The sequence below is a fragment of the Megascapheus bottae genome, chromosome 12 (genome assembly GCF_031878675.1).
Source record: "Megascapheus bottae isolate mThoBot1 chromosome 12, mThoBot2.hap1, whole genome shotgun sequence".
NCBI classification, from domain to species: Eukaryota; Metazoa; Chordata; class Mammalia; order Rodentia; family Geomyidae; genus Megascapheus; species Megascapheus bottae.
In genome coordinates this window covers 22,540,754-22,564,050 of record NC_143520.1, presented here as the reverse complement: position 1 = coordinate 22,564,050, position 23,297 = coordinate 22,540,754, and the positions used below count along the sequence as shown (strand labels likewise).

General features: G+C 37.6%; 1 protein-coding gene across 1 annotated transcript in view; it reads right to left on the bottom strand.

The window, feature by feature from the left end:
• The window catches only part of Acvr1 (activin A receptor type 1), a 123,068-nt gene that overhangs the window by 60,840 nt on the left and 38,931 nt on the right, over positions 1–23,297 (bottom strand). Inside the window, exon 2 of the mRNA XM_090342799.1 lies at positions 13,917–14,099. The gene's annotated coding sequence lies outside the window, so the exon portion shown is untranslated. The remainder of the gene's footprint in view (positions 1–13,916; positions 14,100–23,297) is intronic.

Sequence of the window (23,297 nt, the reverse complement as noted above, 5' to 3'; positions counted from 1 at the left end):
ACATTTTAGGCTTTCAATATCAATATTTTATAAAGATATTCATTTTTAACTTCTTAGTGTATACTATGTTTTAGCGTTTTGGGAGAAGAAGGTGAAGTTTAAGTTTTCTACAGCTTGCAATACAATAACTAAATAAAGGTAAGCAGCTTCTACGACCTCAATTTAATGTACTATACTGACTAAGTATTTGAAATAAATTAAAAGATATCATTTGTAACTTGGATTCCAGTTTTCCACGGTGTCATCCAAGAGAACCAGCCAAACACAAAGACACCTGGCAGACTCAGTACACCAGACAACTCCCTGGTGAACAATATCCCATTTGGAAATGCTTGCTTGGATGTCTGCTGCAGACACCAGCTGATATGCCCAGAGCCATCCCCAGTGACCTCTGAGACAGCTTCTGAAATTGACATATTATCCCCCCCACCAAGTCTTCTAACAGTTATTGGCACTATTTAGAAAATCATGCCTCCATTCCTATTAATAACCTTCAGAAAGAACCCTGAGGAAGTGTCAAGAGAAAAATAGCTCTGGCTGATAGAAACCAGGGGACTCAAACAGAGTTTACAGCTAGCAATTAGTACATTTGGGGGGGAGGGGATAAAGAAAAGAAAGTTATACTGCTTTCTGTATCTAATATCATCTTTTCAGGAACCTTAAAATAATCGAGAAATCCAAGGACCACAAGTTAACAACCCTGGTCTTTTCAGAAAATGAGCTCTTTTAAAAAAACTTCTTATTAATTTAAATAAATGAGTACCAACAAGAAACTTTCTGCACACCAATTACTGCAGAGAATTTTGCCTTCAAGAATTTTGCTGGTATCAAAAAGCTTTAGGTGACTATTACCACCTTTGTATAGTTTCCATTTTTGTATAAGCCCACCTACTCCAAATAATGGAATCACTAATTTATCCTTAAAAAGAGTTTTCTTAGTGGTTTTTCTCCTTCCCCCTCCCCACTCTGCCCCCCCACAGTGAGAATGTGATTAATGAAATTCTCTCACAATTTAGCTTGAAATACGCTTTTGCCAGTCAAGCAGCGAAAGCAAAATCAGATAATTGTGGTATGACTCAACAAATGCACAGCTGTTCATTTAAATATATCCATCAAAAGTATAAATACAATCATGAGAAAGAAAAGGAGCCATGTACTAGGGTCTGCAGAAGTTGAATGGGTTAGCATCCAAGTAACCACAACAGACAACAAGGAGACAGAGGGCTGAAGTGAGAAAGGTTCTAGATGTGTACTGGGAAGAAGGAGACTTGAAAGGTAAATCACCAAAAGATTGCCTACTCACACACATGCAAAAACAGACAGACAAAAAGAAAAAAAAAAACCCAGAGGTGTACACTGGGTAACAGGGCTAAAGCAAAGATAAAGTTAAATACAGCGTATTAAATGGGGGGAAAAGAGTGAATGTTAAAATACACATGAGGAAAATGAACTGTGGCTCAAATGCTAGAGCCTTAGCTTTGAGCAAAAGCAAGCTCAGGGACAGCCCCAGGGGAAAAAAAAATCAAAAATCAAAAAACAGCACATGATTCTCACTAGTATGCGGAGGTGGGAAGCCTATAGGATAGAAAATCATTATAAAATCCATTTATAATTTTGGTGCTGAAAACAAAAGAAAGATACATTCATATACACACCAGGCAGAGGAAGCAGGGAGGATTACCTCAGTCCACATCCATAGCTTTGGAATAATGTTCTCACAAGTCATGGGAATGTGGGAATCCCTCCAAAGTACAGATGGTCCCCAACTCAAGATCTATGACACACACTCAGAAGAAACCACACTTGGAATGTCAAGTTCTGATCTTTTCTTGGCTTGCAGTATTAGTACAGCCCTTTCTTCTGATGCAGGGCAGAGGAGCAATACGAGTGCAAGAGCTATTTGATCAGAAAAAAAAATTAAATTCCAGAGACATTTGTGTTGCTGGTCTGTGACATTCAGCTAGGTTAGTGTATTAAATATACAATATTACAATATTTTCCATTTACAATGGGTTTATCAGGGCCTGTCACATTGTATGTCTAGGAGCATGTGTATATAACTGAGAAATACTCCATACAGGATATCAGACCTTTTACACATTCAATACTATCATTTAACACACAGCATGGAAACAGACAAAAGACAATTGTGAGAACTCAAGGGTGTGGGTGTTCCTTCCTCCTCAGTAATGGGCCACATCACCTGGCAAGAATCTGGAAAACAAGGGACTAAGAAAAATTGGGTGCCTGTGCTGTCTCAATGTTAAAGTAGTAATAAGTCAAAGATTTAATCCATTGTGATAATGATCAAGCTTTCTGTCATTGAACAAAAATATATTTCATTCCAAAAAGTAATCACTCTAGCAACAACAAAGTAAATGCACAGCTTGAACTCCTCAGTCACCCACCAGTAAGAAGGTTTTTAATCTCTCCATCTGCAAGCAATCTCTCTTATATTATCATAAGTATTCATGATCAATAATTACCATCCCAAGTCCTTGGGCCAACCCCAAGTCCTTCTCTACCCTCTTCTTGCTTTTGTAAGAAGCACTGTAGAAGAGCCATTCACACTGGCTACCTCCAAAGTTTCCACCCAGCCCTCAATCCAGAGCTCTGCTCAACCACACAAATGCAGCACTCTACCCTCAGGTTATAGGCCTCCTCAGTCCAGTGAGTCCTCAGATTCATAGGCAGAGTCCACACAAATTTCTCCAGCCTCCCACCCTAGAGATGATATCCTGGATAAGACCTAGCATCATTCTTCTCTCCCTCTGGCATTTCAGGTGATGCTGAGATAAGGGCTCTTAACTGGTCCATTCTGTGGAAGAGGGATGTAGATTACCCTTCTCTCCTTGAGAACTTCCCTAGGCTCCACTACTTTAATGCTTAAATCAGGTTGCTTGGACAAGATAGGGTTCCTCTTCTGCTACTCATCTCTTAAATCTTGGCTTCCCTCAGGGTTTCACACCTCAGTCTTCTGTTTTTCTTGCATAAGATGTTGTCTATTTTCTTAGCCTAAGGGTCCACTGTGTTCAGACATTCAGGAGGAACCACTATGCAGAGAACTAAAGCATCCTTTTTAGAGTTATTTCCCATCTGTTCTTTACCTTTACCACCAATTCTTGCCTTGTCATTGATTATAAAATTAATCATTAAAAAACTTTTACAAGCCAGGCACTGGTGGCTCACACCTATAATCCTAGCTACTCAGGAGGCTAAGATCTGAGGATCATGGTTCAAAATGAGCCGGGCACTAAAGACTCTGAGATTTTTTTTAATATAATTATTTTTTATGGTAATGTATAAAGGAGGTACAGTTATACTCGAAAGATAGTAGGTGCATTACTTCTCACACATTGATATCCCTTCTCATGTTTTTGTTCCATTTCCCTTCCCCCAATTCTTCCCAATCATCCTGTTTTCCCCCTTCCCTCTCCAATTTCAAATAAACAAATAAATATATAAATATATATATACATACAATATGTCAGGTAACAAAGTCAGATACAGTAACAATATAGGAAGAAAAATAACACAGTACAATAAGAACAATCATCACAGGCAGGTAGTTTGGCCTAGTGGTAGAGTGCTTGCCTAGCATGCATGAAGACCTGGGTTCAATTCCTCAATACCACATACATAGAAAAGCTGGAAATGGTGCTGTGGCGCAAGTGGTAGAGCGCTAGCCTTGATGAAAGCCTAAATACATTGCTCAAGCCCTGAGAAAAGCCCAGGACTGGCAAAAACAAAACAAACAAACAACAACAACAACAATCACAAGATATAAAGCTCTTGTTTCCATATTCTGGAGATCCTTTCATTTAAACCTAGATACATGAGGCCATATATGATGAGGCTAAATGAAAGACAGGACCCTGAGATTCTTTTTTTTCATATATTTTTATTGTAATTAATAGAAGGGTTACATTATATTTGCCAGATAGAAGGTGCATTAATTCACATACATTGATACCCTTTCCCTCCGCCCCCCCCACCCCTCATCTTGTTTTCTCCCCTTCCCTATCCAATTTCAAATAACCAAATACAAATATATCCAATATATCAGATACCAAAGTGAGATACTATAACAATATGAGATAACCAAGGCACAGCAAAAGAGATGAGAGATAACATAGTACATTAAGGACAACAATCACTCATTTATATGCCTTTTGTTTCTATATCCTAGAGGTCCTTTCATTTAGCATCATACTATATGGCCTTGTGCATCTAGCTTTTGCTCTGTTGCAAATCTCTGCTATGAGAGCCCAAGGTTTCTACTGATTATGACAAATGAGGGAAACCATTGAGCCTATGTTCCTTTGGGTCTGGCTTACTTCACTTAATATGATTTTTTTCTAAGTCTTTCCATTTCCTAACAAATGGGGCGATGTCATTTTTTCTGACAGCAGCACAGAATTCCATTGCGTACAAATACCACATCTTGTTGATCCACTCATCAACTGAGGGACATCTGGGTTGGTTCCATATTTTTGCTATGGTAAATAGTGCTGCAAAGAACATCATTGTGCTACTGGATTTAGTATGTCCTTGTTTCTGGACAATTGGGTAAATGCCTAGTAGTGGAATTGCTGGGTCATAGGGGAGTTCTATGTTTAGTCTTTTGAGGAACTGCCATACTGCTTTCCATAGTGGTTGTACGAGTTTGCACTCCCACCAACAGTGTAGTAGTGATCCCTCCTGGCCACATCCCCTCTAGCATCTGTTGTCATTCGTTTTCTTGATCCTGGCCATTCTAACTGGAGTGAGGTGGAATCTTAGAGTTGTTTTGATTTGCATTTCTTTTATGACCAGAGATGTTGAGCGTTTCTTCATGTGTCTATAGGCCATTTTTATTTCTTCTTCAGAGAAGACTCTCTTTAAGTCTTTGGCCCATCTTTTAATGGGATGATTGTTTCTTTGGAGATTAGCTTTGGAGAGATTGGATTTTTTTAGCTGTAGATATATTTTAGATATGAGGCCTTTGTCCGTTGTATGGTTGGTGAAGATCTTCTCCCATTCTGTAGGCTTCCTAATTAATTTACTAGCCATGTCCTTTGCCATACAAAAGCCCTGCAGTTTAATGCAATTAACCACCAGAAAACTGGAAGTGGTAGCACAAGTGATAAGAGTGCGCTGAAGGGCTGGAAGTTTGGCCTAGTGGTTAAAGTGCTTGCCTAGCATGCATGAAGACCCGGGTTCGATTCCTTGGTAACACATATAGAAAAAAAACCGGAAGTGGTGCTGAGGCTCAAGTGGTAGAGCTCTAGCCTTGAGAAAGTCCAAGGACAGTGCTCAGGCCCTGAGCTCAAGCCCAGGACTGGCAAAAAAAAAAAAAAAGAGTGCGCTGAAGATCTCAGGGACAGTGCCCAGGCCCTGAGTTCAAGACCCAAGACTGGCCAAAAAAAAAACCCCAAAAACACCTGTTTTTAAATGTCTAATTTCAAAAAGAAGCAACAGCCACAATTCCAAACATCTCCATTTCCTTGCCGGGGAATTTTCATGAGAATCTCAAGTGTCAGTATCATTCTCCTACAAATTCTGTAACAGTTAAGAACCACATTCTGCTGATGGCTCCACCTGTAATTCTGTCCACTCAAGAGGCTGAGTGAGTATCACAGTTCAAAGCCAGCCAGGGTTGGAGAATCCATTATCTACAATTAACCAGCAAAAAGCTGGATGTGGAGCTGTGGCTCAAATAGTCTTGAGCAAAAAAAACTAAGGGACAGTATCCAGACCCTGAGTTCAAGCAAGTCCTAGGCCAACAAAAACGAAAACACAAAACAAAACCTAAATGGGCCAGGTGTTTGGCCTAGTAGTAGAGTGCTTGCCTAGCATGCATGAAGGCCCAGGTTCGATTCCTCCGTACCACATACATAGAAAAACTTCTAAGTGGTGCTGTGGCTCAAGTGGTAGAGCTCTAGCCTTGAGAAAAGTCCAAAGACACCTGAGTTCAAGCCCAAAGTTAAAACAAACAAACAAATCCTTCGAAATATAACTATAAACCCAGTATGTCACCTAACAAATTTAAAAGTATTCCTCCTCCTCCATATACCATCTAAAATCTATCAGAATTCCAATCTGCAAGTTTTCAATTATACATAATCCCTGCCACCAGAAAAGGGAAGAGTGGGGGTAGTCTACAAAGAAAAAAATGCATTCATTAGTTTTCAGGGCTCTGAAGCAGTGGAACAGTACTAGTGCTGTGGCAGAACTAAGAACATTTTCTGTATAACACAGATAAAAGAAAATTATTAATTATGATCTACTCTAATTCTATCATTGCTTGATGTTTCTAGGAACAAGAACTCCCTCTATGGAATAAAGGAGATAAGGTTATAACACAGAAAAGTTAAAGTAACACCTACAATCCCAACACTATGGAGGCTGAAGCAGAAGGGTCTCAAGTTTGATGCTAGTCTGGGCTACAAAGCAAAATCCTGTTTCAGAAAAAGGTAAGTAAAAACCTTTGTAACTGAATTTGTATTGGAAGTATCAGTATTTGATTCCATGTTCATCACTGAAGAAAGTTTCCAAATAATTACCTATAGCAATTCTGTAGCAATTAGCATCCCTCCAAACTGGGTGCTAGTGGCTCATACCTGTAACCCTAACTACTCAGGAGGCTAAGATCTAAGGATAGTGGTTTGAAAGCAGCCAGAACAGAAAAGTCTCTTATCTCCAATAAACTACTTAGAAAAAAGCCAGAAGTTGTACTATCAAGTGATAGAGCACCAGCCTTGAGCAAAAGAAGCTCAGGGATAATGCCCAGGCCCTGAGTTTAAGCCCTAGGACCAGCACCAAAAAATAAAAATAAAAAAGTAAAAAATCCCTGTAACCCAGTATAGCATTAACACCATTTCCTACTCAAAGAAAAACAAGTTCAACTGAACCATGAGGATGCAATCACCAAAATCCAGACACTAAATAACAAGAAGTCCAACACTTGTTCAACAGATAAATTGTAAAAGAAAAGTATGGAAGGGGAAACCTAAGGTTTAAGATACTTAGAAGGCATAAAGATAGATGTGCAAGCTGGGCACTGATGGCTCATGCCTATAATCCTAGCTACACAGCAGGCTGAGATCTGAGGATTGCGGTTCAAAGCCAGCCTGGCACAAAAGTCCTTGAGACCCTAACCTCCAATTAACCACCAGAAAACCAAAAGTGGTGCTGTGGCTCAAAACAGCAGAAAACTAGCCTTGAGCTGAAGAGCTCTGGGACAGAACCCAAGCCCAGAGTGCAAGCCACATGAAAAGGAAGGAAGGGAGGGAGGGAAAGAGTGAGGGAGGAATGCTAAACTAACGGTAGTTCTAGACGTGAACACCTGCATGATAAAACCATAAAAAAAGGCAAGGCAGTACTATAGTACTATAGCACTGCCTTTACACTATATTACATAATATACATGATAATATATACTATAACATATAATAGAAATAGCATGCTATTTCTTTTTTTTTTGTTTTTATGACTAGAACAGAGAAGATTTATTATGGAAAACTTACTAACAGTAATCATCACATGAAAAAATACATATGAGCTGGGAATGCAATTATTTCTTAGAGTAATGGCAAGAAAATGAACTGGAAACAAATAATATTAACTAAAATACAGAATATTATTATTTTCATGGAGATATAAAACTTGACATTTAACTTCCAAAACCACTTTCTCTGTCTCTCTCTCTGCACCTCTGTCTCTCTTTTCTTTTTTTTTAGTTTTTTTTAATTTTTAATAATTTTTTTATTGTAATTAGTAAAAGGGTTACATGATATTTGCCAGATAGAAGGTGCATTAATTCACATACATTGATACCCTTTCACATGTCTTGGTACCCATTTCCCTCCCCCCCCACACCCCCCACCCGTCTTGGTTTTCCCCCCTTCCCTATCAAATCTCAAATATCCAAATACAAATAAATTCAATATATCAGATAAAAAAAGTGAGATACTATACCAATATGAGATAACCAAGGGACAGCAAAGGAGATGAGAGACAACATAGTACATTAAGGACAACCATCATTCATTATATGGCTTTTGTTTCAATATCCTGGAGGTACTTTCAATTAGCTTCACATTATATGGCCTTATGTATCAAGATTTTGCTCTATTGCAAATCTCATAGCATGCTATTTCTTGGCCTATATGAAACTCACAAAAGGCATTCACCTTATAATAATTATGCTATATATACTTCATGAATCTGTTTTATTTTATTATAAAACTCAAAAACAAGAGTTGAATGTGTTATTTTACATACATACATACATACAACACACAAAAAGAAGAAATAACAAACATGTATCATATATAATATATACAAAACTGCCCCCCAGGGTTTTATGCTTCAGAAAAATTTATATCATAAATTTCTGAAATATCACCCCTCTTAACATTCAAACTAAGGAAAATTGTGATTTTTCTAAACACTATTTTTTGTAAAGAGAGAAATAAGGATCCATTTTCTAGTCACAATTCAAAAGCATGTATTTAATTTCACACCTACTTTAATTAAATAAGATTTTGGAGTCAAAGAAGGAAAACTAGAGTCAGTAGCAGGGTGCCCCAAAGAATTACAGGACATTATCATTAAACAAGAAAATTAACCTCTTAGAGATCTGAGCCCTTTCTAATAAAGTTCTAATAAAATCCTAGTAATACTAGTAATAAGTTACCTTTCTGGAAGTGAGAATATTGATTAAATAAGTATCTAAGCCAGGCTCCCATGGCTCAGGTCTGTAATCCTAGCTACACATGAGGCTGAGATCAGAGGTTCACAGTTCAAAGCTAGCTTGGGCAAGAAAGTCCATGAGATCTATATCTCTAACTAACCAGTACAAAGCCAGAAGCTTTGGATCCAGGAACTGTGGCTCAAGAAGTAAAATGCTAGCCTTGAGAACGAAAGCTTAGGGACAGTACCCAGACCCTGAGTTCAAGCCACAAAATTGCCACTAATATGTGTGTGTGTATGTATGTTTAAATTAAAAAATAATAATAAATTCAAAAAGGGCTGTGATATAAGACTTTAAGGACATAGTAAGCTTCTAGAGTTTAAACAGTTGCTCTAGAATTTACATGAGTAAGTAAGTAATAAATGGATATCTAGGAAATAAGGAAATACAATAGGAATTTATAATACAAAAGAAATCAAAGGAAAGTTGAATCTGGTAGTGCACATCTGTAAAGCACCCCTAATTCTGGGGCAGGAAGACGGACTATTCAAGATTCCCTGGGCTATCAACACAAGTGTTAACACACACACACACACACACACACACACACACACACACACACACACAGAGAGACAGAGAGACAGAGAAGGAAAAAGGGAGAGAAACACAAAGGAAAAATGTGGGGATTATTAAAGTTAGAATGACCAGAGTGGTGCTCTGGGAATGCCAATGGGCAGGTAGTCATAGTTAATGGTAGCAGGAGGGTATTGCAATGACTAGCCAGTATGGCAGAAGTGCCTTCCTCAATTCTTCTTGTGTTCCTGGTGATCAATAAAGACTTTTCAGATTTCCTAGGGCTCCATATATCCACATGACAAAGTTCTCACCAATGAAATCTGCAGTGGTATCTGCAAGCTTGGATCACTTGTCCTGAACTTTCTCCTTTGTTCTTCCTACTGAGAAAGTCCAGATAAGACCATACAGACAATTGCAATAACAATTACTGAGGCATAGAGTAGACAGAATATGAATCTTCTTCTCTAACCATACAACATACAAAGGTCTCAATGGATGTGAGGGCGATCTGGCTAGGACATCTGTCACCCCTTGATCGTCAGGGTTGATTCAGCTGATCTGGCTGGCTAGGTGGGTGTCCCCTTCCTCCCTCACTGCTCCATGTGCGTCCCTCCCGAAGCTGCATGCTCGGTCGAAGAGGACGGCCATCTCCAATAGAGGAGGACCGGTCTTGGGTCAAGGGTATAAGAGTAGCTGCGCTCCCCTGCTAGAACCTCCAAACAAGCTCTCACAAAGGTCTCATATCTAAAATATATCTACAGTTAAAAAAAATCCAGTCTCTCCAAACAAAGCTTCAAAGAAACAGCCATCCCATTAAAAGATGGGCCAAAGGCTTAGAGAAAGACTTGTCTTTAAAAAAGAATGGCCTATAGACACATGAAAAAAATGCTCAAATCTCTGGCCATAAAAGAAATGCAAATCAAAACAACCAAGATTCTACCTCTCTCCAGTTAAAATGGCCATGATCAAGAAATCTAATAGCAACAGATACTGGTGGAGATGTGGCCAAGAAGGATCACTACTACATTATTGGTGGGAGTGTAAACTCATTCAACCACTATGAAAAGCAGTATGGCCATTCCTCAAAAGACTAATGACCCGGCAATTCCACTCCTTGGCATTTACCCAAACGTCCAGGAACAAAGACATACTAAATCCACTAGCACAATGACGTTCATTGCAGCACTATTTACCATAGTAAAGATATGGAACCAACCCAGATGTCACTCTGTATATGATTGGATCAAGAAGATGTGGCATTTATACACAATGAAATTCTATGCTGCCGTCAGAAAGAATGACATTGCCCCATTTGTAAGGAAATTGAAAGACCTGGAAAAAATCATATTAAATGAAGTAAGCCAGACCCAAAGGAACATAGGCTCAATGGTTTCCCTCATTTGTAATAATTAGTATATACCTAGGACTCTCCTAGCAGAAGATTACAATAGCGCAAAACCTAGATACATGAGGTCATAAAGGATGAGGCTAAATGAAAGGATCTCTAGGATATGGAAACAAGATTTATCTTGTGTGATTGTTGTTCTTAATGTACTATGTTATTTCTCTTCTCTTTTTTTGCCCTTTGGTTAATCTCATGTTGTTATTGTATCTGACTTTGTTTCCTGGCATATTGTATACACGTTTATTTGAAATAGGAAAGGGAAGGGGGAAAACAAGATGATTGGGAGGGTGTAGGAGGGAGGGAAATGGGGACAAAAACATGAGAAGGGGTATCAATGTGTGAGAAATAATGTACCTACTATCTGGTGAATATAATTGTAACTCCTCTATACATTACAATAAAAATAAATAAATGAAACGAAATAGTCCTTAACAATAAAAAAATATGAATCTTTTAATGATTGGTGGATTTGAGCTACTCTGCAAACTGGCTTAGTTCAGACTGGGACTGTTAAATGAGGAAAAAGAAATTTCTCCTTTTTGAACTATAGCATAGTGAAGTCTCTTGGTTACAACAACTAAGCTTTATTCTAATTAATAGAGCACCTGAAGAAAATTTAAGCTGGATCAAACCTAACATTCCAGATGTATCAAAAATAAAAATCTAAAAAAAGTTCCACATTACACTAGCAGAAATCAGGAAACAGGTTTTCAAATCTCTAACTGGGTAAGGTCTTTTTTTTTTTTTTTTTTCCCAGTCCTGGGCCTTAAACTCAGGGACTGAGCACTGTCCTTGGGCTTTTCTCAAGGCTAGCACTCTACCACTTGAACTTCAGCACCACTTCCAGCTTTTTTCTATATGTGGTACCGAGGAAATGAACCTAGGTCTTCGCGTGTGCTAGGCAAGCATTCTACCACTAGGCCAAACTCCTGGCTTCTGGGTAAGGACTTTTAACTGTGATACCAAAAAGCTAGCTATGTATTTATTTCCATGAATCTTTTTATTCATGTTTCATTGATGATCTCTTTTTTTATAAGCATAGATTCATAGATCAAGTATCAGGATCTGTTTTCTTTAATATTATATATAATAGTAAATATAATAGTCAGGCACCTAGAAGAAATTCCTGATAAGTATTATTCTCTACTGTATAGTCAGGAACACAGAACAAGTTCTTGATAAATATTTGATGACTTGATACATTAGTCAATGTTTAATAATCAGCACATAAAAAACTTACTTTTTATGCAAATGACCAAACAAAAAAATTAAAATAAACAGTACATTCCACAATAAGAAAAGAAAGCTGAGTTGATAATTACAATCAAAGTTTTCAAAAGAAATCAATATATTAACGACAAAAAAATCAACTGCCCAAAGAACAGAACTAGAAATACCCATGGCTTTTAATGTTGCAAATGTTCAATATCAATTAAAAATAAGATAAATGGAAATGACACGAAAGCTGTCATTTTTCACCTACGAATGTGGCAAAGAGAAGACACTGGTTTAGCCATCACACAAGGAACTTGCACTGTGAGGAGGCAGTGTTTGCATTCTGGATCAGTGAAATCTATTACCATTTAAGCTCTATGAACACAACACCTTTGCAATAAGTTTAACCAAAACCTAAATTACATGGTCCTTGACCCAGCAGTTCAACTAGAAATGGATCCTATAGAGAGATACTCATGTTTGAAATGAAATCTACACAAGGCTATTCCCTATGACTTAGTTCACGAGAATAAAAACTGGAAACAATCTATATGGCCATCAATCTAGTACTACTTAAGCAAATTATGGAAACTCATGATAGAAGAGTAAATAAGCATTCACTAAAGGTGAATGTGACACTAATATAGAACTTCCAAGTAATATCATTTCAATTAAAAAAAAGATGTGAAACTTATAAGCGCTGTTGCCATTTGAGTAAAAAACAGGAACAACCTGTAGGTTCTGTACTTTGTTATATATGCTCTGTAAGATTCAAAGAGAAGTGCTAGGAGTGGTTGCCTAAAAAGATAACTGGGTTTTTGGGGAACAGGAAGAAGACGACTTATTTTCTACCCCATACTCTTTTTCTGTCTTTTCAATCTATAAACACTGATTACCTCTCAAAAATAAATATTCACACAAAAACAATACTGATAATGGAATATTCATAACAAAAATACAAACATTCGTTCTCAACCACAATACCTAAAAACTCTAGCGATCATCACTGTTGGCCATCTTAGTCAACATTTGCGCTGAGCAATTTTAACTGTGCTTCATATTAAGAATAACATAATTAGTAATTAATTGCAACCACCATTTTTCCTCCCCAACTTAAATAAATAAAATACACAAAATGAAATTGTTTCTTAATGCCATCCCTGTTATTCATTATATCCTCTTAAAACTAATTTAAACTCACACCACCTTCCATGAGCAAGAAAAATTTCTCAAAACACTCAGATGGTGGCCAGAACTAACAAATATACTTAATTACCTTGCCTCCAGAAAATGAAAATTTGATGCAACTGATACCTTGCAGCCCAAGCAGCCCATCATTAGCCCTAGAAAATATAAACTCCCATCCTTAATGTCAACACGGCTTCATCTTCTCCCCTAATGTGAACGATCTCCCCCTCCCCAGACACCTTTAAATCATAGGTTAATCTCTCGTTGGAGAACTGGTTATTATGTTACAGTCATATAAGAAGCACAAAGCAGGCATTATTTAGACTGAAATTAAATTCTCCTTGAAGAAAAATCGTCCACAATATATCAAGTGGAGAAGAGAAGCATGTTGTAAAATAAAATGCATTATCATGATGCATCAATTTTAGACATAATTAATACACATTTTGTATGTTAATATATATATATGTCCTTACAAAAAAGGGTTCCTATGTGATAAAAGTGAAAAAGAAAAAAAAAATATTGTGGCCCTAAGGGAATAAAGAATATTAGACACATTTTATGCATACAAAAAAATTCTGTTTGCAGTTGAGTTTAACTCAAGTTAAAGAAAAGCAGTGCAGATCTATCCCTCAAAAAGGTCAGTGTAAAAACTAAGACCTAGTAGGCTGTTCTGAAGTTCTTATATTAGATTCACAGGCAGTAACAAAATAATCATTTGTGGTAAAGAATTTACCCTGTAGACTTGATCTCTGCCATAGAGCATTAAAAGAGGTGATTTGTTGAAATGTCTGAACTGCCGGTTCTGGCAACAACACTGCTGAAACAAGTCTTAAGAAAAGTTCACTCCACTACCTTAGAGCTGGTTCCGCGTCACATCGGCCCACACTCCTTCAAGCAGCATGCCCTGGCTCTTAACTGCACTCACTGTGTTCACTGGGAGGACTGGGCAATGGAAGAGGTGCTCCTGGAGTCTTCTGTAATGATGAGCTCTCCAGAATCTGGCTCCCGCAGTACAATGCTCACAAGTACTCAGGGCTAGAGAGGGAAAGAAGAAAGAAAATCAACTAAGCCCAAGAAACATCTGCAATTGTAACTGGACTGGGTAATGGAAGTACACACTTGAATCATTTCAAATGGATCCATGAAATTAAAACTGATTTACAAATGGATGGAAACATTTGAAAACACTCATATGCAATGTGCTGAGGATACAGACCCCCATTAGTCTATATAGTTTTTATAAATTATACTATCGACTAAAACGTTGGTAAATTTTAAAAGTTCCTTAAAAGTTCACTTACTCTTACAACATTAGAAAAAAAATGTTAGCAATATAAATGCTACAATAAAAATTCCCTCTCCAAATTCAACAGTGATACTCACTAGAGACTATGCTGGATATGAACTTTATAACTTGGGGGAAAGAGGGGTTGGGAAAGGAATAACTGGGAGAAAATGAGGGAGGGAGTAACAATGATCAAAAAGAAATGTATTCCTTACCTAACTTATGTAACTAAAACCCCTCTGGTACATCATCTTTACAATAAAATTTTAATTAAAAAAAAAACGAAACAAATAAAAATCAATCTCCCTTTCCAGATGCTTGGTCCCTTTTAGAAATATTCACTAGCTGTAAAAGTAACCATTTCCGGAGTAACCAGTGAAATCTCTGGTTTTGGTCCATTTTCAAGCAAAATTCACAGTAGTAGACAGTCTAGTTCAAAGACTTACAAAACAATGGTGGGGAGCAAAAGCAGAAGGGAAGGGGTGTTCCAGATAACTAACAAAAAACAAAAAGCCATCCAACCTCCCTTTTCCTTTAGGAAGACTTGAAAAACATCAACATTTGCCAGAGGAAGAGGAAATTTTTATTAGAACCAAACTTTCCCATTGAAATGATTAGTAACACAAAGCACTGGACACTACTCTTTTTGGAAAACAGCTCCCTTGTTATTTTTTTTTAAACCTCAGGTAACATTTTGCCAAGAAAACTTTCACATAAATAAATCTAAGCAAAAAACAACTCTACAAGACAGCATTCCTAAATAATTATGTGGAAAAAACTATCTCCCCAATCACCTTGGAATTCAAGGGGAAAGGTTTTGCAGATACTATTAAACCATCCCTCATTTCAGTCTCCTGAGCTATTTGAAAAGAGACTCTAGACACAAAAAGGCACACTAAAAATGAGACACAATAAAAAGATCTCCCTGTAGAGAGGTCAACATGAAGTTTGTCATTTTTCTGAAGTCATTGAACAAAGGTAGAGTAAAAATACACTCCAAGGAGAATTTTCTTAAGAGCATTCTTCCCTGAGCAGCACCTACAAAGTACTGAGTTTCAGGTATTAACTATTTTCAATATTGGTATTTTTTGAGATGGTTGGGATTTCCTAAGATCCCCAGGGGTCAGAGAAATTGGCTGGGTTCACATAAAGTTGTTTTCCCTCTGCCATCAATGAACATTTTAGGAGCAGGAAGGAGTAGATAGGAGCCAGAGGTACTTTATCTGTAGGAGGTTCAGACATACAAAAAAATGCTTGAATGTGGTGCATGGTTTTTCTTTTCTCTTACTCTATTTAAAAGTCAGATTGACTTGTTTTGTTTTTGCTGTTTTATTTGAATTGCTACAGACTGAATCCAGTCAAATGCCCAAAGCTGAACTACACTGCAACCTGATTTTTCAAACCACTCCACCTTAGCCCTAGTATCTTCACTACATGAAACTTCTCCCATCCTTCAGGCGAGGGAAGCCTATCACATACCTGGCTTTAATTTCCCCTGCTTCTGATCAGCCTTCTTGAAATATTCTTAAATTTTACAGATTTTTCCCATTCTATTATTGTCATTTACAATTACTGTGGGACTTAGTCCTTCTGCATGTACTGGGTTTGTTCTAAAACTAGGTTTGGATCACATATTATTCATCTGTCCCATCCCTCTTTCATGGTAACTAATATACAGTTGGTCCTTGAAAGTTACTGAATAAAAATCAAATTTTTGAATAAAGTATAATACCCGATGCTGTGGACATAGTATTGGAAATATAAATACAACTACATAGAAATAAAAATCTATGACTCTACACATATAATATTTTATTACATAGATTAATATGTTATCTATGACATACAAACCCTCAGCCTAATTTTAAAATCTAAGTGCCAGTGATTGTATATAGAGATTCCCTTCTTGAGTTAAATACGTCTTTTGAAATATGATGTAAAAATCAATGCTAATAAATTCTTTAATAAAAAAATTGCTTCAAAATGTATTGGGCTTTCATCTATGGACTGAACTCAAAACTGTGACGTAATACAAGCAAGAAAAGATTGGTAAAATAGGCAAAGTGTTCAAAACCTGGTGTTCAAATAAGAAACTATTTTCTCAAAAATACCATTCATCTATAAACAAGCTCAGAAGTCCTGACAATCAGTAGAAAGTGCTATATTCAAAAATCCTAAGTAATTTAAAATATGAATCTCCCTACACCCCCCCAAAAAAGAAGGAAAAGAAGGGAAATGAAATGAAAAAGGGAAATAAAAGGGGAAAAGGTAAGAGAAAAGAAAAAGGAAAGGCTCAGGTATTCATACACTTAAATATCTACATAACCAAGTCTAGCAAATTGGCACTAGAGTTCCATTTTTTTTCAAAAAATTTAGCCAAAGTATTTGTCTGGCTACAGTTTTAATTACTGGCAGATAATAAAGCTGTGTAAAAATCTGAGCCATAAAAGTCAAAATCATATTCCTGTAATGGGAGAGGAAGATAACTCTGAAGGAGAAAAATTCAATTCATCTTTCTGCCTCCAATTTTAGGCATTAAACTCAGTAATACATTTATCTTTAATCCAGCTTAAAGAGCATATATAGCAGCTTTTTGTTTAAGTTTTTGTAATGTGATGGGTTCTAAATCGACAAACATAAAAAATACTTAAGTCAAACAAATTCTTGGCAGTGAAAAAAGCAACTAAGCAATGGGAAAAAATTGGAGGCAAGTCTTCTCAACTTTTTGGTCATAAGCTCTAGAAATTGTGACTTCCAAACATTTCAAACTCCTACCTTCTAAGACCCATCCTTTGTCTTCCCAATCCATCCAACCAGTCCAATCACCCAAACAATCATATGGGTGTCCCTTTCTATGGAATTGCTTTGAACCATAATTACTTGAAAAAAAAAAAAAAGAAGGGATATGGTAGTAAGAACATGGACTTAGAAGTCAGCCAAACTGAGTTTTCCAACCTACTATATGTGACAGACCCAAATCATTCCATGTGAATTTTAGTTCCCTATTCCACGAAATAAATTCGTCCATCTTTAATTCTTACTAATTATCATATAGTTCTAACACTGTGGAAACCACATTATTTGTATTTATTTAACCTAACAACAACAAAATTGAAAAAACTACTACCACTTTTTAAATACAGGAAAACATTCTTCACATTGGTTTAAGAGTGGCCCAAATCACAATTTTTAATATGACAAAACCAAAAATCAGTTAATATCTTTTGACTGTAAGATTCTGCTATTAATGGCAACCATGTTAAATCTCTTGTCAGCAAGCACTAAGCTGAATTCTCATATTAAATATTCTTACTTTCTTTTCCTTGTCTACCTTCTAAGATAACAAAAGTGTTAAAGCATTATGGCAGAAAAAAGGTTAAACATACCAATCCCAAATAAAAACATAAATCATTCGTATGACAGTACAAACATTCTCTTTAGTTGGCTCTAAAGCAATATGGGAAACTGGGGATGTAATTCAACAATAGACACTTGCCTAGAATATGACAGGCCCTGGGCTTGATATCCAGTATCACAGAAAAGAAAAAAAATGTAACACTGATATAAGCAGGCATATGAACATTACATATTCTTCAAGAATAATCTACTCCAGGTACTTGAATATGTTGCGGGGTGTGTATGGGTGGGGGGGAGGAATCTGATCCATTGTAATTCCAGAGAAAGTCAATGGGATCTTATCAGTTCCCAAGATTCCACTCTGCAAGTCTGGTGGGGGAAGAGACAGAATCCACTGGGAAGGGGGACATCCACTACCCTAAGCACTGTAGCTCCAGGGACATGTTAGAGTAGGAGGAGAAAGATGATATACAATGAATGCGAACTGTGGGGTGGGTAGGGTGGAGAAAAAAAAAAGAAAATGAATGAGGAAGTAAAGTATGGAAAACTCTAGACTCTAGGAGTGTCTAAATTCTCAACAAATATTAGTGTTCAATTTGAGGATGAAAAAATGGGAATTTCCAGTAATTTCTCTAGAATTCCTCAAAATGCTTAAATATACCCAGTGATTAGTGTGTAGTCCCAGAAACATGGGGGCCTGAAACATGAGGGCTACTCAAGCAAAAGCTTGAGGGTAGCCCTGTTAACAGAACTGTGAGACCCTGTCACAAAAGTTCAAATGAAAGATAATGATCAAATTACTCCCAAACTTCGCTTATTATATGGTTATCCACTGGCATTGCTAAATGAGAAACAGGAGACTCAGTGTTGTTTATAAAGAATTGTGGCCAGTAGTAAATACTACAATTTAGAAAACACTAGCAAACATTATTGGATAGTATTCCAATACCAGGCAAAATCCAGCTCAGTGTTTTTTGATCTGTCTTGGGGCTTGAACTCGGCCTGGGCACCATCCCTGAGCTCTTTACCTCAAGGCCAGTTCTCTACCACTTGAGCCACAGCGCCACTTCTGGTTTTCTGGTGGTTAATTGGAGATAAGAGTCTCATGGACTTTCGTGCCTGGGCTGGCTTTGAACTGTGATCCTTAGATCTCAGTCTCCAGAGTGGCTAGGATAACAGAAGTGAGCTCCTTGTGCCCGGCTCACACTGTTTTTAGAAATAAATGTTTTATTAGGACAGACTCACTTGTTCATTTCCATGTAGTCTACAGTTGCTTCCACAGTGAAATGGCAAGATGACAGTTGTGCTAGTCCATTCTGTCTGCAAAGCCTGAAATATTTACCATCTAGACCTTTAGATGGGAACTTCGTTGACCTCTATAATAACCTACATTCAAATCTACAAGCAACATTCACAGAACACTTAACATTCACAGAACACTGCCAACTTAAAAACTTACTTTGTTTCTGAAACTTTTTCTTTTTTTTTGCAACACCATGCACAGGATTTGTGTACTGTATGCTATGTATAGAAACTTACTCTATTTGCAAGGGTGACTCACTGGTAGTAGCAGACATTTACAGCATAGTAACTACTATAAGCGATGGTAACCAAGTCTCTCTAAGGCTATCCTGCCCTGGCTTCAAGAAATATCCACCTTATCCTTGAATGCCAGGGTCACCTTTTCCTATTCTTGCCTTCAACCTGACATCAGGGACTCCTATCTACTAATGTTTCCAAGTTTACTGTTTTAGCTCTGGAAAATTTACATTTTTTTTTCCCACTGAGCTGATAACTGATTTTTTTTTTCTTAAGGTTTAGGAAAACATAGACAGTATACTTCCCAAGAAATCCTGGGAAAGAACTGTATCACAGGAGCACTATTCTTTCTCCGGGTATGTACTCAGAGTCTGAGTGGGGGTCAGCTCATTAGTTTGCTTTTTTTTTTTTTTTTTTAAGAAGTAAAGTGAGGGGGCCGGGAGTTTGGCCTAGTGGTTAAAGTGCTTGCCTAGCATGCATGAAGACCCGGGTTCGATTCCTCGGTACCCCACATACATAGCAAAAAGCCAGAAGTGGTGCTGAGGCTCAAGTGGTAGAGCTCTAGCCTTGAGAAAGTCCAAGGACAGTGCTCAAGCCCTGAGCTCAAGCCCAGGACTGGCAAAAAAAAAAAAAAAAAAAAAAAAAAGAAGTAAAGTGAGGAAAACTACAAGACATAAGAAAAAAATACAAGTTCCAGGGATTTTCCTAAAAGACTGAAAATCGTCCTCCTAGCCTAAAGATCAGCCAAAGAGAAGACACAAAGAGAACATCCCTAATGTTTGGGCCCCAACAACAGGATTTAAGGTACAACTATGAGTGCCTTTCCCCTCTAGAATTTAACATATAATTTGGCTGAGAAGAGAGGGACCAACTGTGGATTACTTAATTACTGAGCATAATTAAGTACCAGACTACACTTCTGAAGATAACCTGCTTATACTCTGTAACCTCAAAACCCTCCACTGAAGTGGTTTGGCGCTCCATCAAAATCCCTTTCATTTGTCCAACCAAAGACTCATTTATTTGTGCCAGACAAAGTGAGGGGATCAAGGGTAAGACTTGAGAGAACAAAGTCGGCAAGCTAAGTAGACAAGGGAGTCCCAGGTGCTGAGCTGAATCCTCACCCTGCCATCCAACCATCTCACAGCCTGAGCCAACTGTCCTTGCAACAGTCCCCACAGGCAAAACGAGCATCGTAATTTCCCTACGAAGTGGCCACGTGTGAAGTAAAAGGTGTACAGTGGGTGCTAATAAAGACAATTTTTATAAAATCCACATGAAGGAAAAAGAAGGGGAGAGATATTGAAGATGACTGAGGCTGAAATATGGATGAAATGTGGCATTCTGATTCATAAAAATTACTTCGGAGTGGAAGATCTTAGCCCTTATCTTCTATTCTACCACTTAGATTATCTCCCTACCCTAATTACCTTTATTTTGGTTTTAAAATAAGGTCTTACAGATGTTCCCAGGACGGGTCTTGAACTCACAATCTTCCTGTCCCCACTTTCCACTAATATTACAGATGTGTGTGACAGCACTGGACTAAAAACTATAATTATTCAATACCTATTCTGAAGAGCTCCACAGAGAAGCCTGAAAAGAACCATAATCAAGGACCATATTCCTCCACTTGTAGCTGTAAGACACTAACGACAAAGGCTACAGACTGAATATAATTCTTGCCTTCTCATTTCCCCACTAAGTACAAGGTAATGAAGTATGCCTTCATAAAAGAGTAGATTCCAGAGGCTGGGAATGTGACCTAGTGATAAGAGTACTTGCCTAGCATACACAAAGCTCTGGGTTTGATTCCTCAGTACCACATACACAGAAAAAGGCTCAAGTGGCAGAGTGCTAGCCTTGAGCAAAAAGTGTCCAGTGCCCAGGCCCTGAGTTCAAGCCCCAAGACTGCCCCCCCCCAAAAAAAGAATTGATAACAAACAAGGCCGAAAGGCAAACACACACACACACACACACACACACACACACACACACACACTACTCATGGGATTACAATAGCAAAACATAGATACATAAGATCTTATAGGATGAGACTAAATAAAAGGATCTCTAGGATATGGAAACAAAAGCTTTATCTTGAGTGATTGTTGTTCTTTTTTTTCCTTTATATTTCTTATTGTAATTAATAGAAGGGTTACATTATATTTGCCAGATAGAAGATCCATTAATTCACATACATTGATAATGTGCTATCTTATTTCTCCTTTGTTGCCCTTTGGTTAATCTCATATTGTTACTGTATCTGACTTTGTTACCTGGTATATTGTATATGTTTGTTTATTTGAAATAGGGAAAGGAAGGGGGAAAAACAAGATGATTGGGAGGGAGTGGGGGAGGGAAATGGGGACAAAAACATAAGAAGGGGTATCAATGTGTGAGAAGTAATGCATCTACTATTTGGCAAATGTAACTGTAACCCCTCTATACATTACCTCGATAATAAAAAATAAGATGAAAAAAACGCACTACTCATATATTTAAAGCACCTTCTCTCCATTTTTCCCCCGCCCCCATGTCCAGTGTTATTGTGTAACCAGTTTGGGAAGGAAAGGGACACAGCATTTCTAGCCAGATGACACTACCAATTCAATAGCAAGACTTTCTTTAGGCCTTCAAGTTGGTAGCTCAAAAATAGAAACTGAGGGAGAAAAGTAGGGGTGGAGGAATGTAGTGAAAATTTTAATGTATATTGCTACAAAATTAAGAATAGGGAAGAAAAGGATTTGCAGGAATGGATGAGCATGCTGAAAGAAATGACATTAAGATAATAACTTAATGATAATGACTTAAGGGTAACAAATAAATGATATATATAATATACATATATATTAAAAAGAAAGCCCAAGAAACACATATTTTCAAACTTTATCCCTTAACTGTTTTTGTTTTTCTAGTTTTTGTGTGTGTGTGTTTTGTTTGTTTAATTCCATCAGCCCTTAACTAGTTAAGAGGTCTATGGTTGATCCACAGAGTCTGGTCAATGTCTGGGTAAGAACTGAGTCCCATGACATCCTCTAGGCATAAACGCACATGGCTCTATCCCTGCTGTTTCTATTAAAGGCTCTGAGGGGAGAATAAGCACCCTGAGTTGGGGGTTTATTAACAGGTAGAAAAAAAAAGGAGGTATCTACCATTCTCACGTTCTCCCAGCTTGCCACCCCTATACAGAATCAGACTTGAATGGTAATTAGCACATCCTTCTCAGTCTGTTAGATTCAGTATTCATGTGTGGACATACCATCCTAGCAACACCTCAACCCTCCCTGTGACCACAAGGCAACCATGTCTTAACTGTTTGTTTCACTAGAATGTGCTAATCCTTGATGATTACCTTCACATATAATACCATACAGCCTTTCATCAGCTCAGGATGTTGGACACCTTTACAAGAGTTCACAGGGATGCCACCCACTGGGCCTGGACCAGATTTTCTGGTTCTCTAATAGGCTGTCTGGCACTTTGTTTCATTGTGCCTATTTACTGCACTATACAGATACTTTAGCAAAGCTTCCATAAAGACCATCTCAAAAGTAAGACCTCTGTTTCCAATGTCCTGCTCAATCTCCAATACTGATCCAAAATAGGTCAGCCTGATTTAAATACATATAGAATAAGATATGGTTAAAATTACCAGAAAGAAAAAAAAGCAAATGAATAAATATGACAAAGAAAATGTGAATGTATGTGCATTCTTGGTACTGATGCTTTGTGATCTCACAATCTCATGATTGCTCATAGTTGACATTCTACCACTTGAGCCATACCTCCATTCTAGCATTTCTGATACTTCACTGGAAATAGTTTCAAGGGCTCCGCCCTCACCCCCACCCTGACAAGCTCCAAGCCTCTATCCTCTGATCTTAGTCTCCTAAGTAGATAGGATTACAGGCATAAACCACCAGCTTCCAGCAAAGAAAATTTTTATCAGTAGAGTGCTAAGTTTCTACTCTAGGCTTCAAAGCAGGAGTAAAAAGGGCCACATATTCTTATAACTTCCTACAGGTCAGTTACCAAATAACATTTTTACC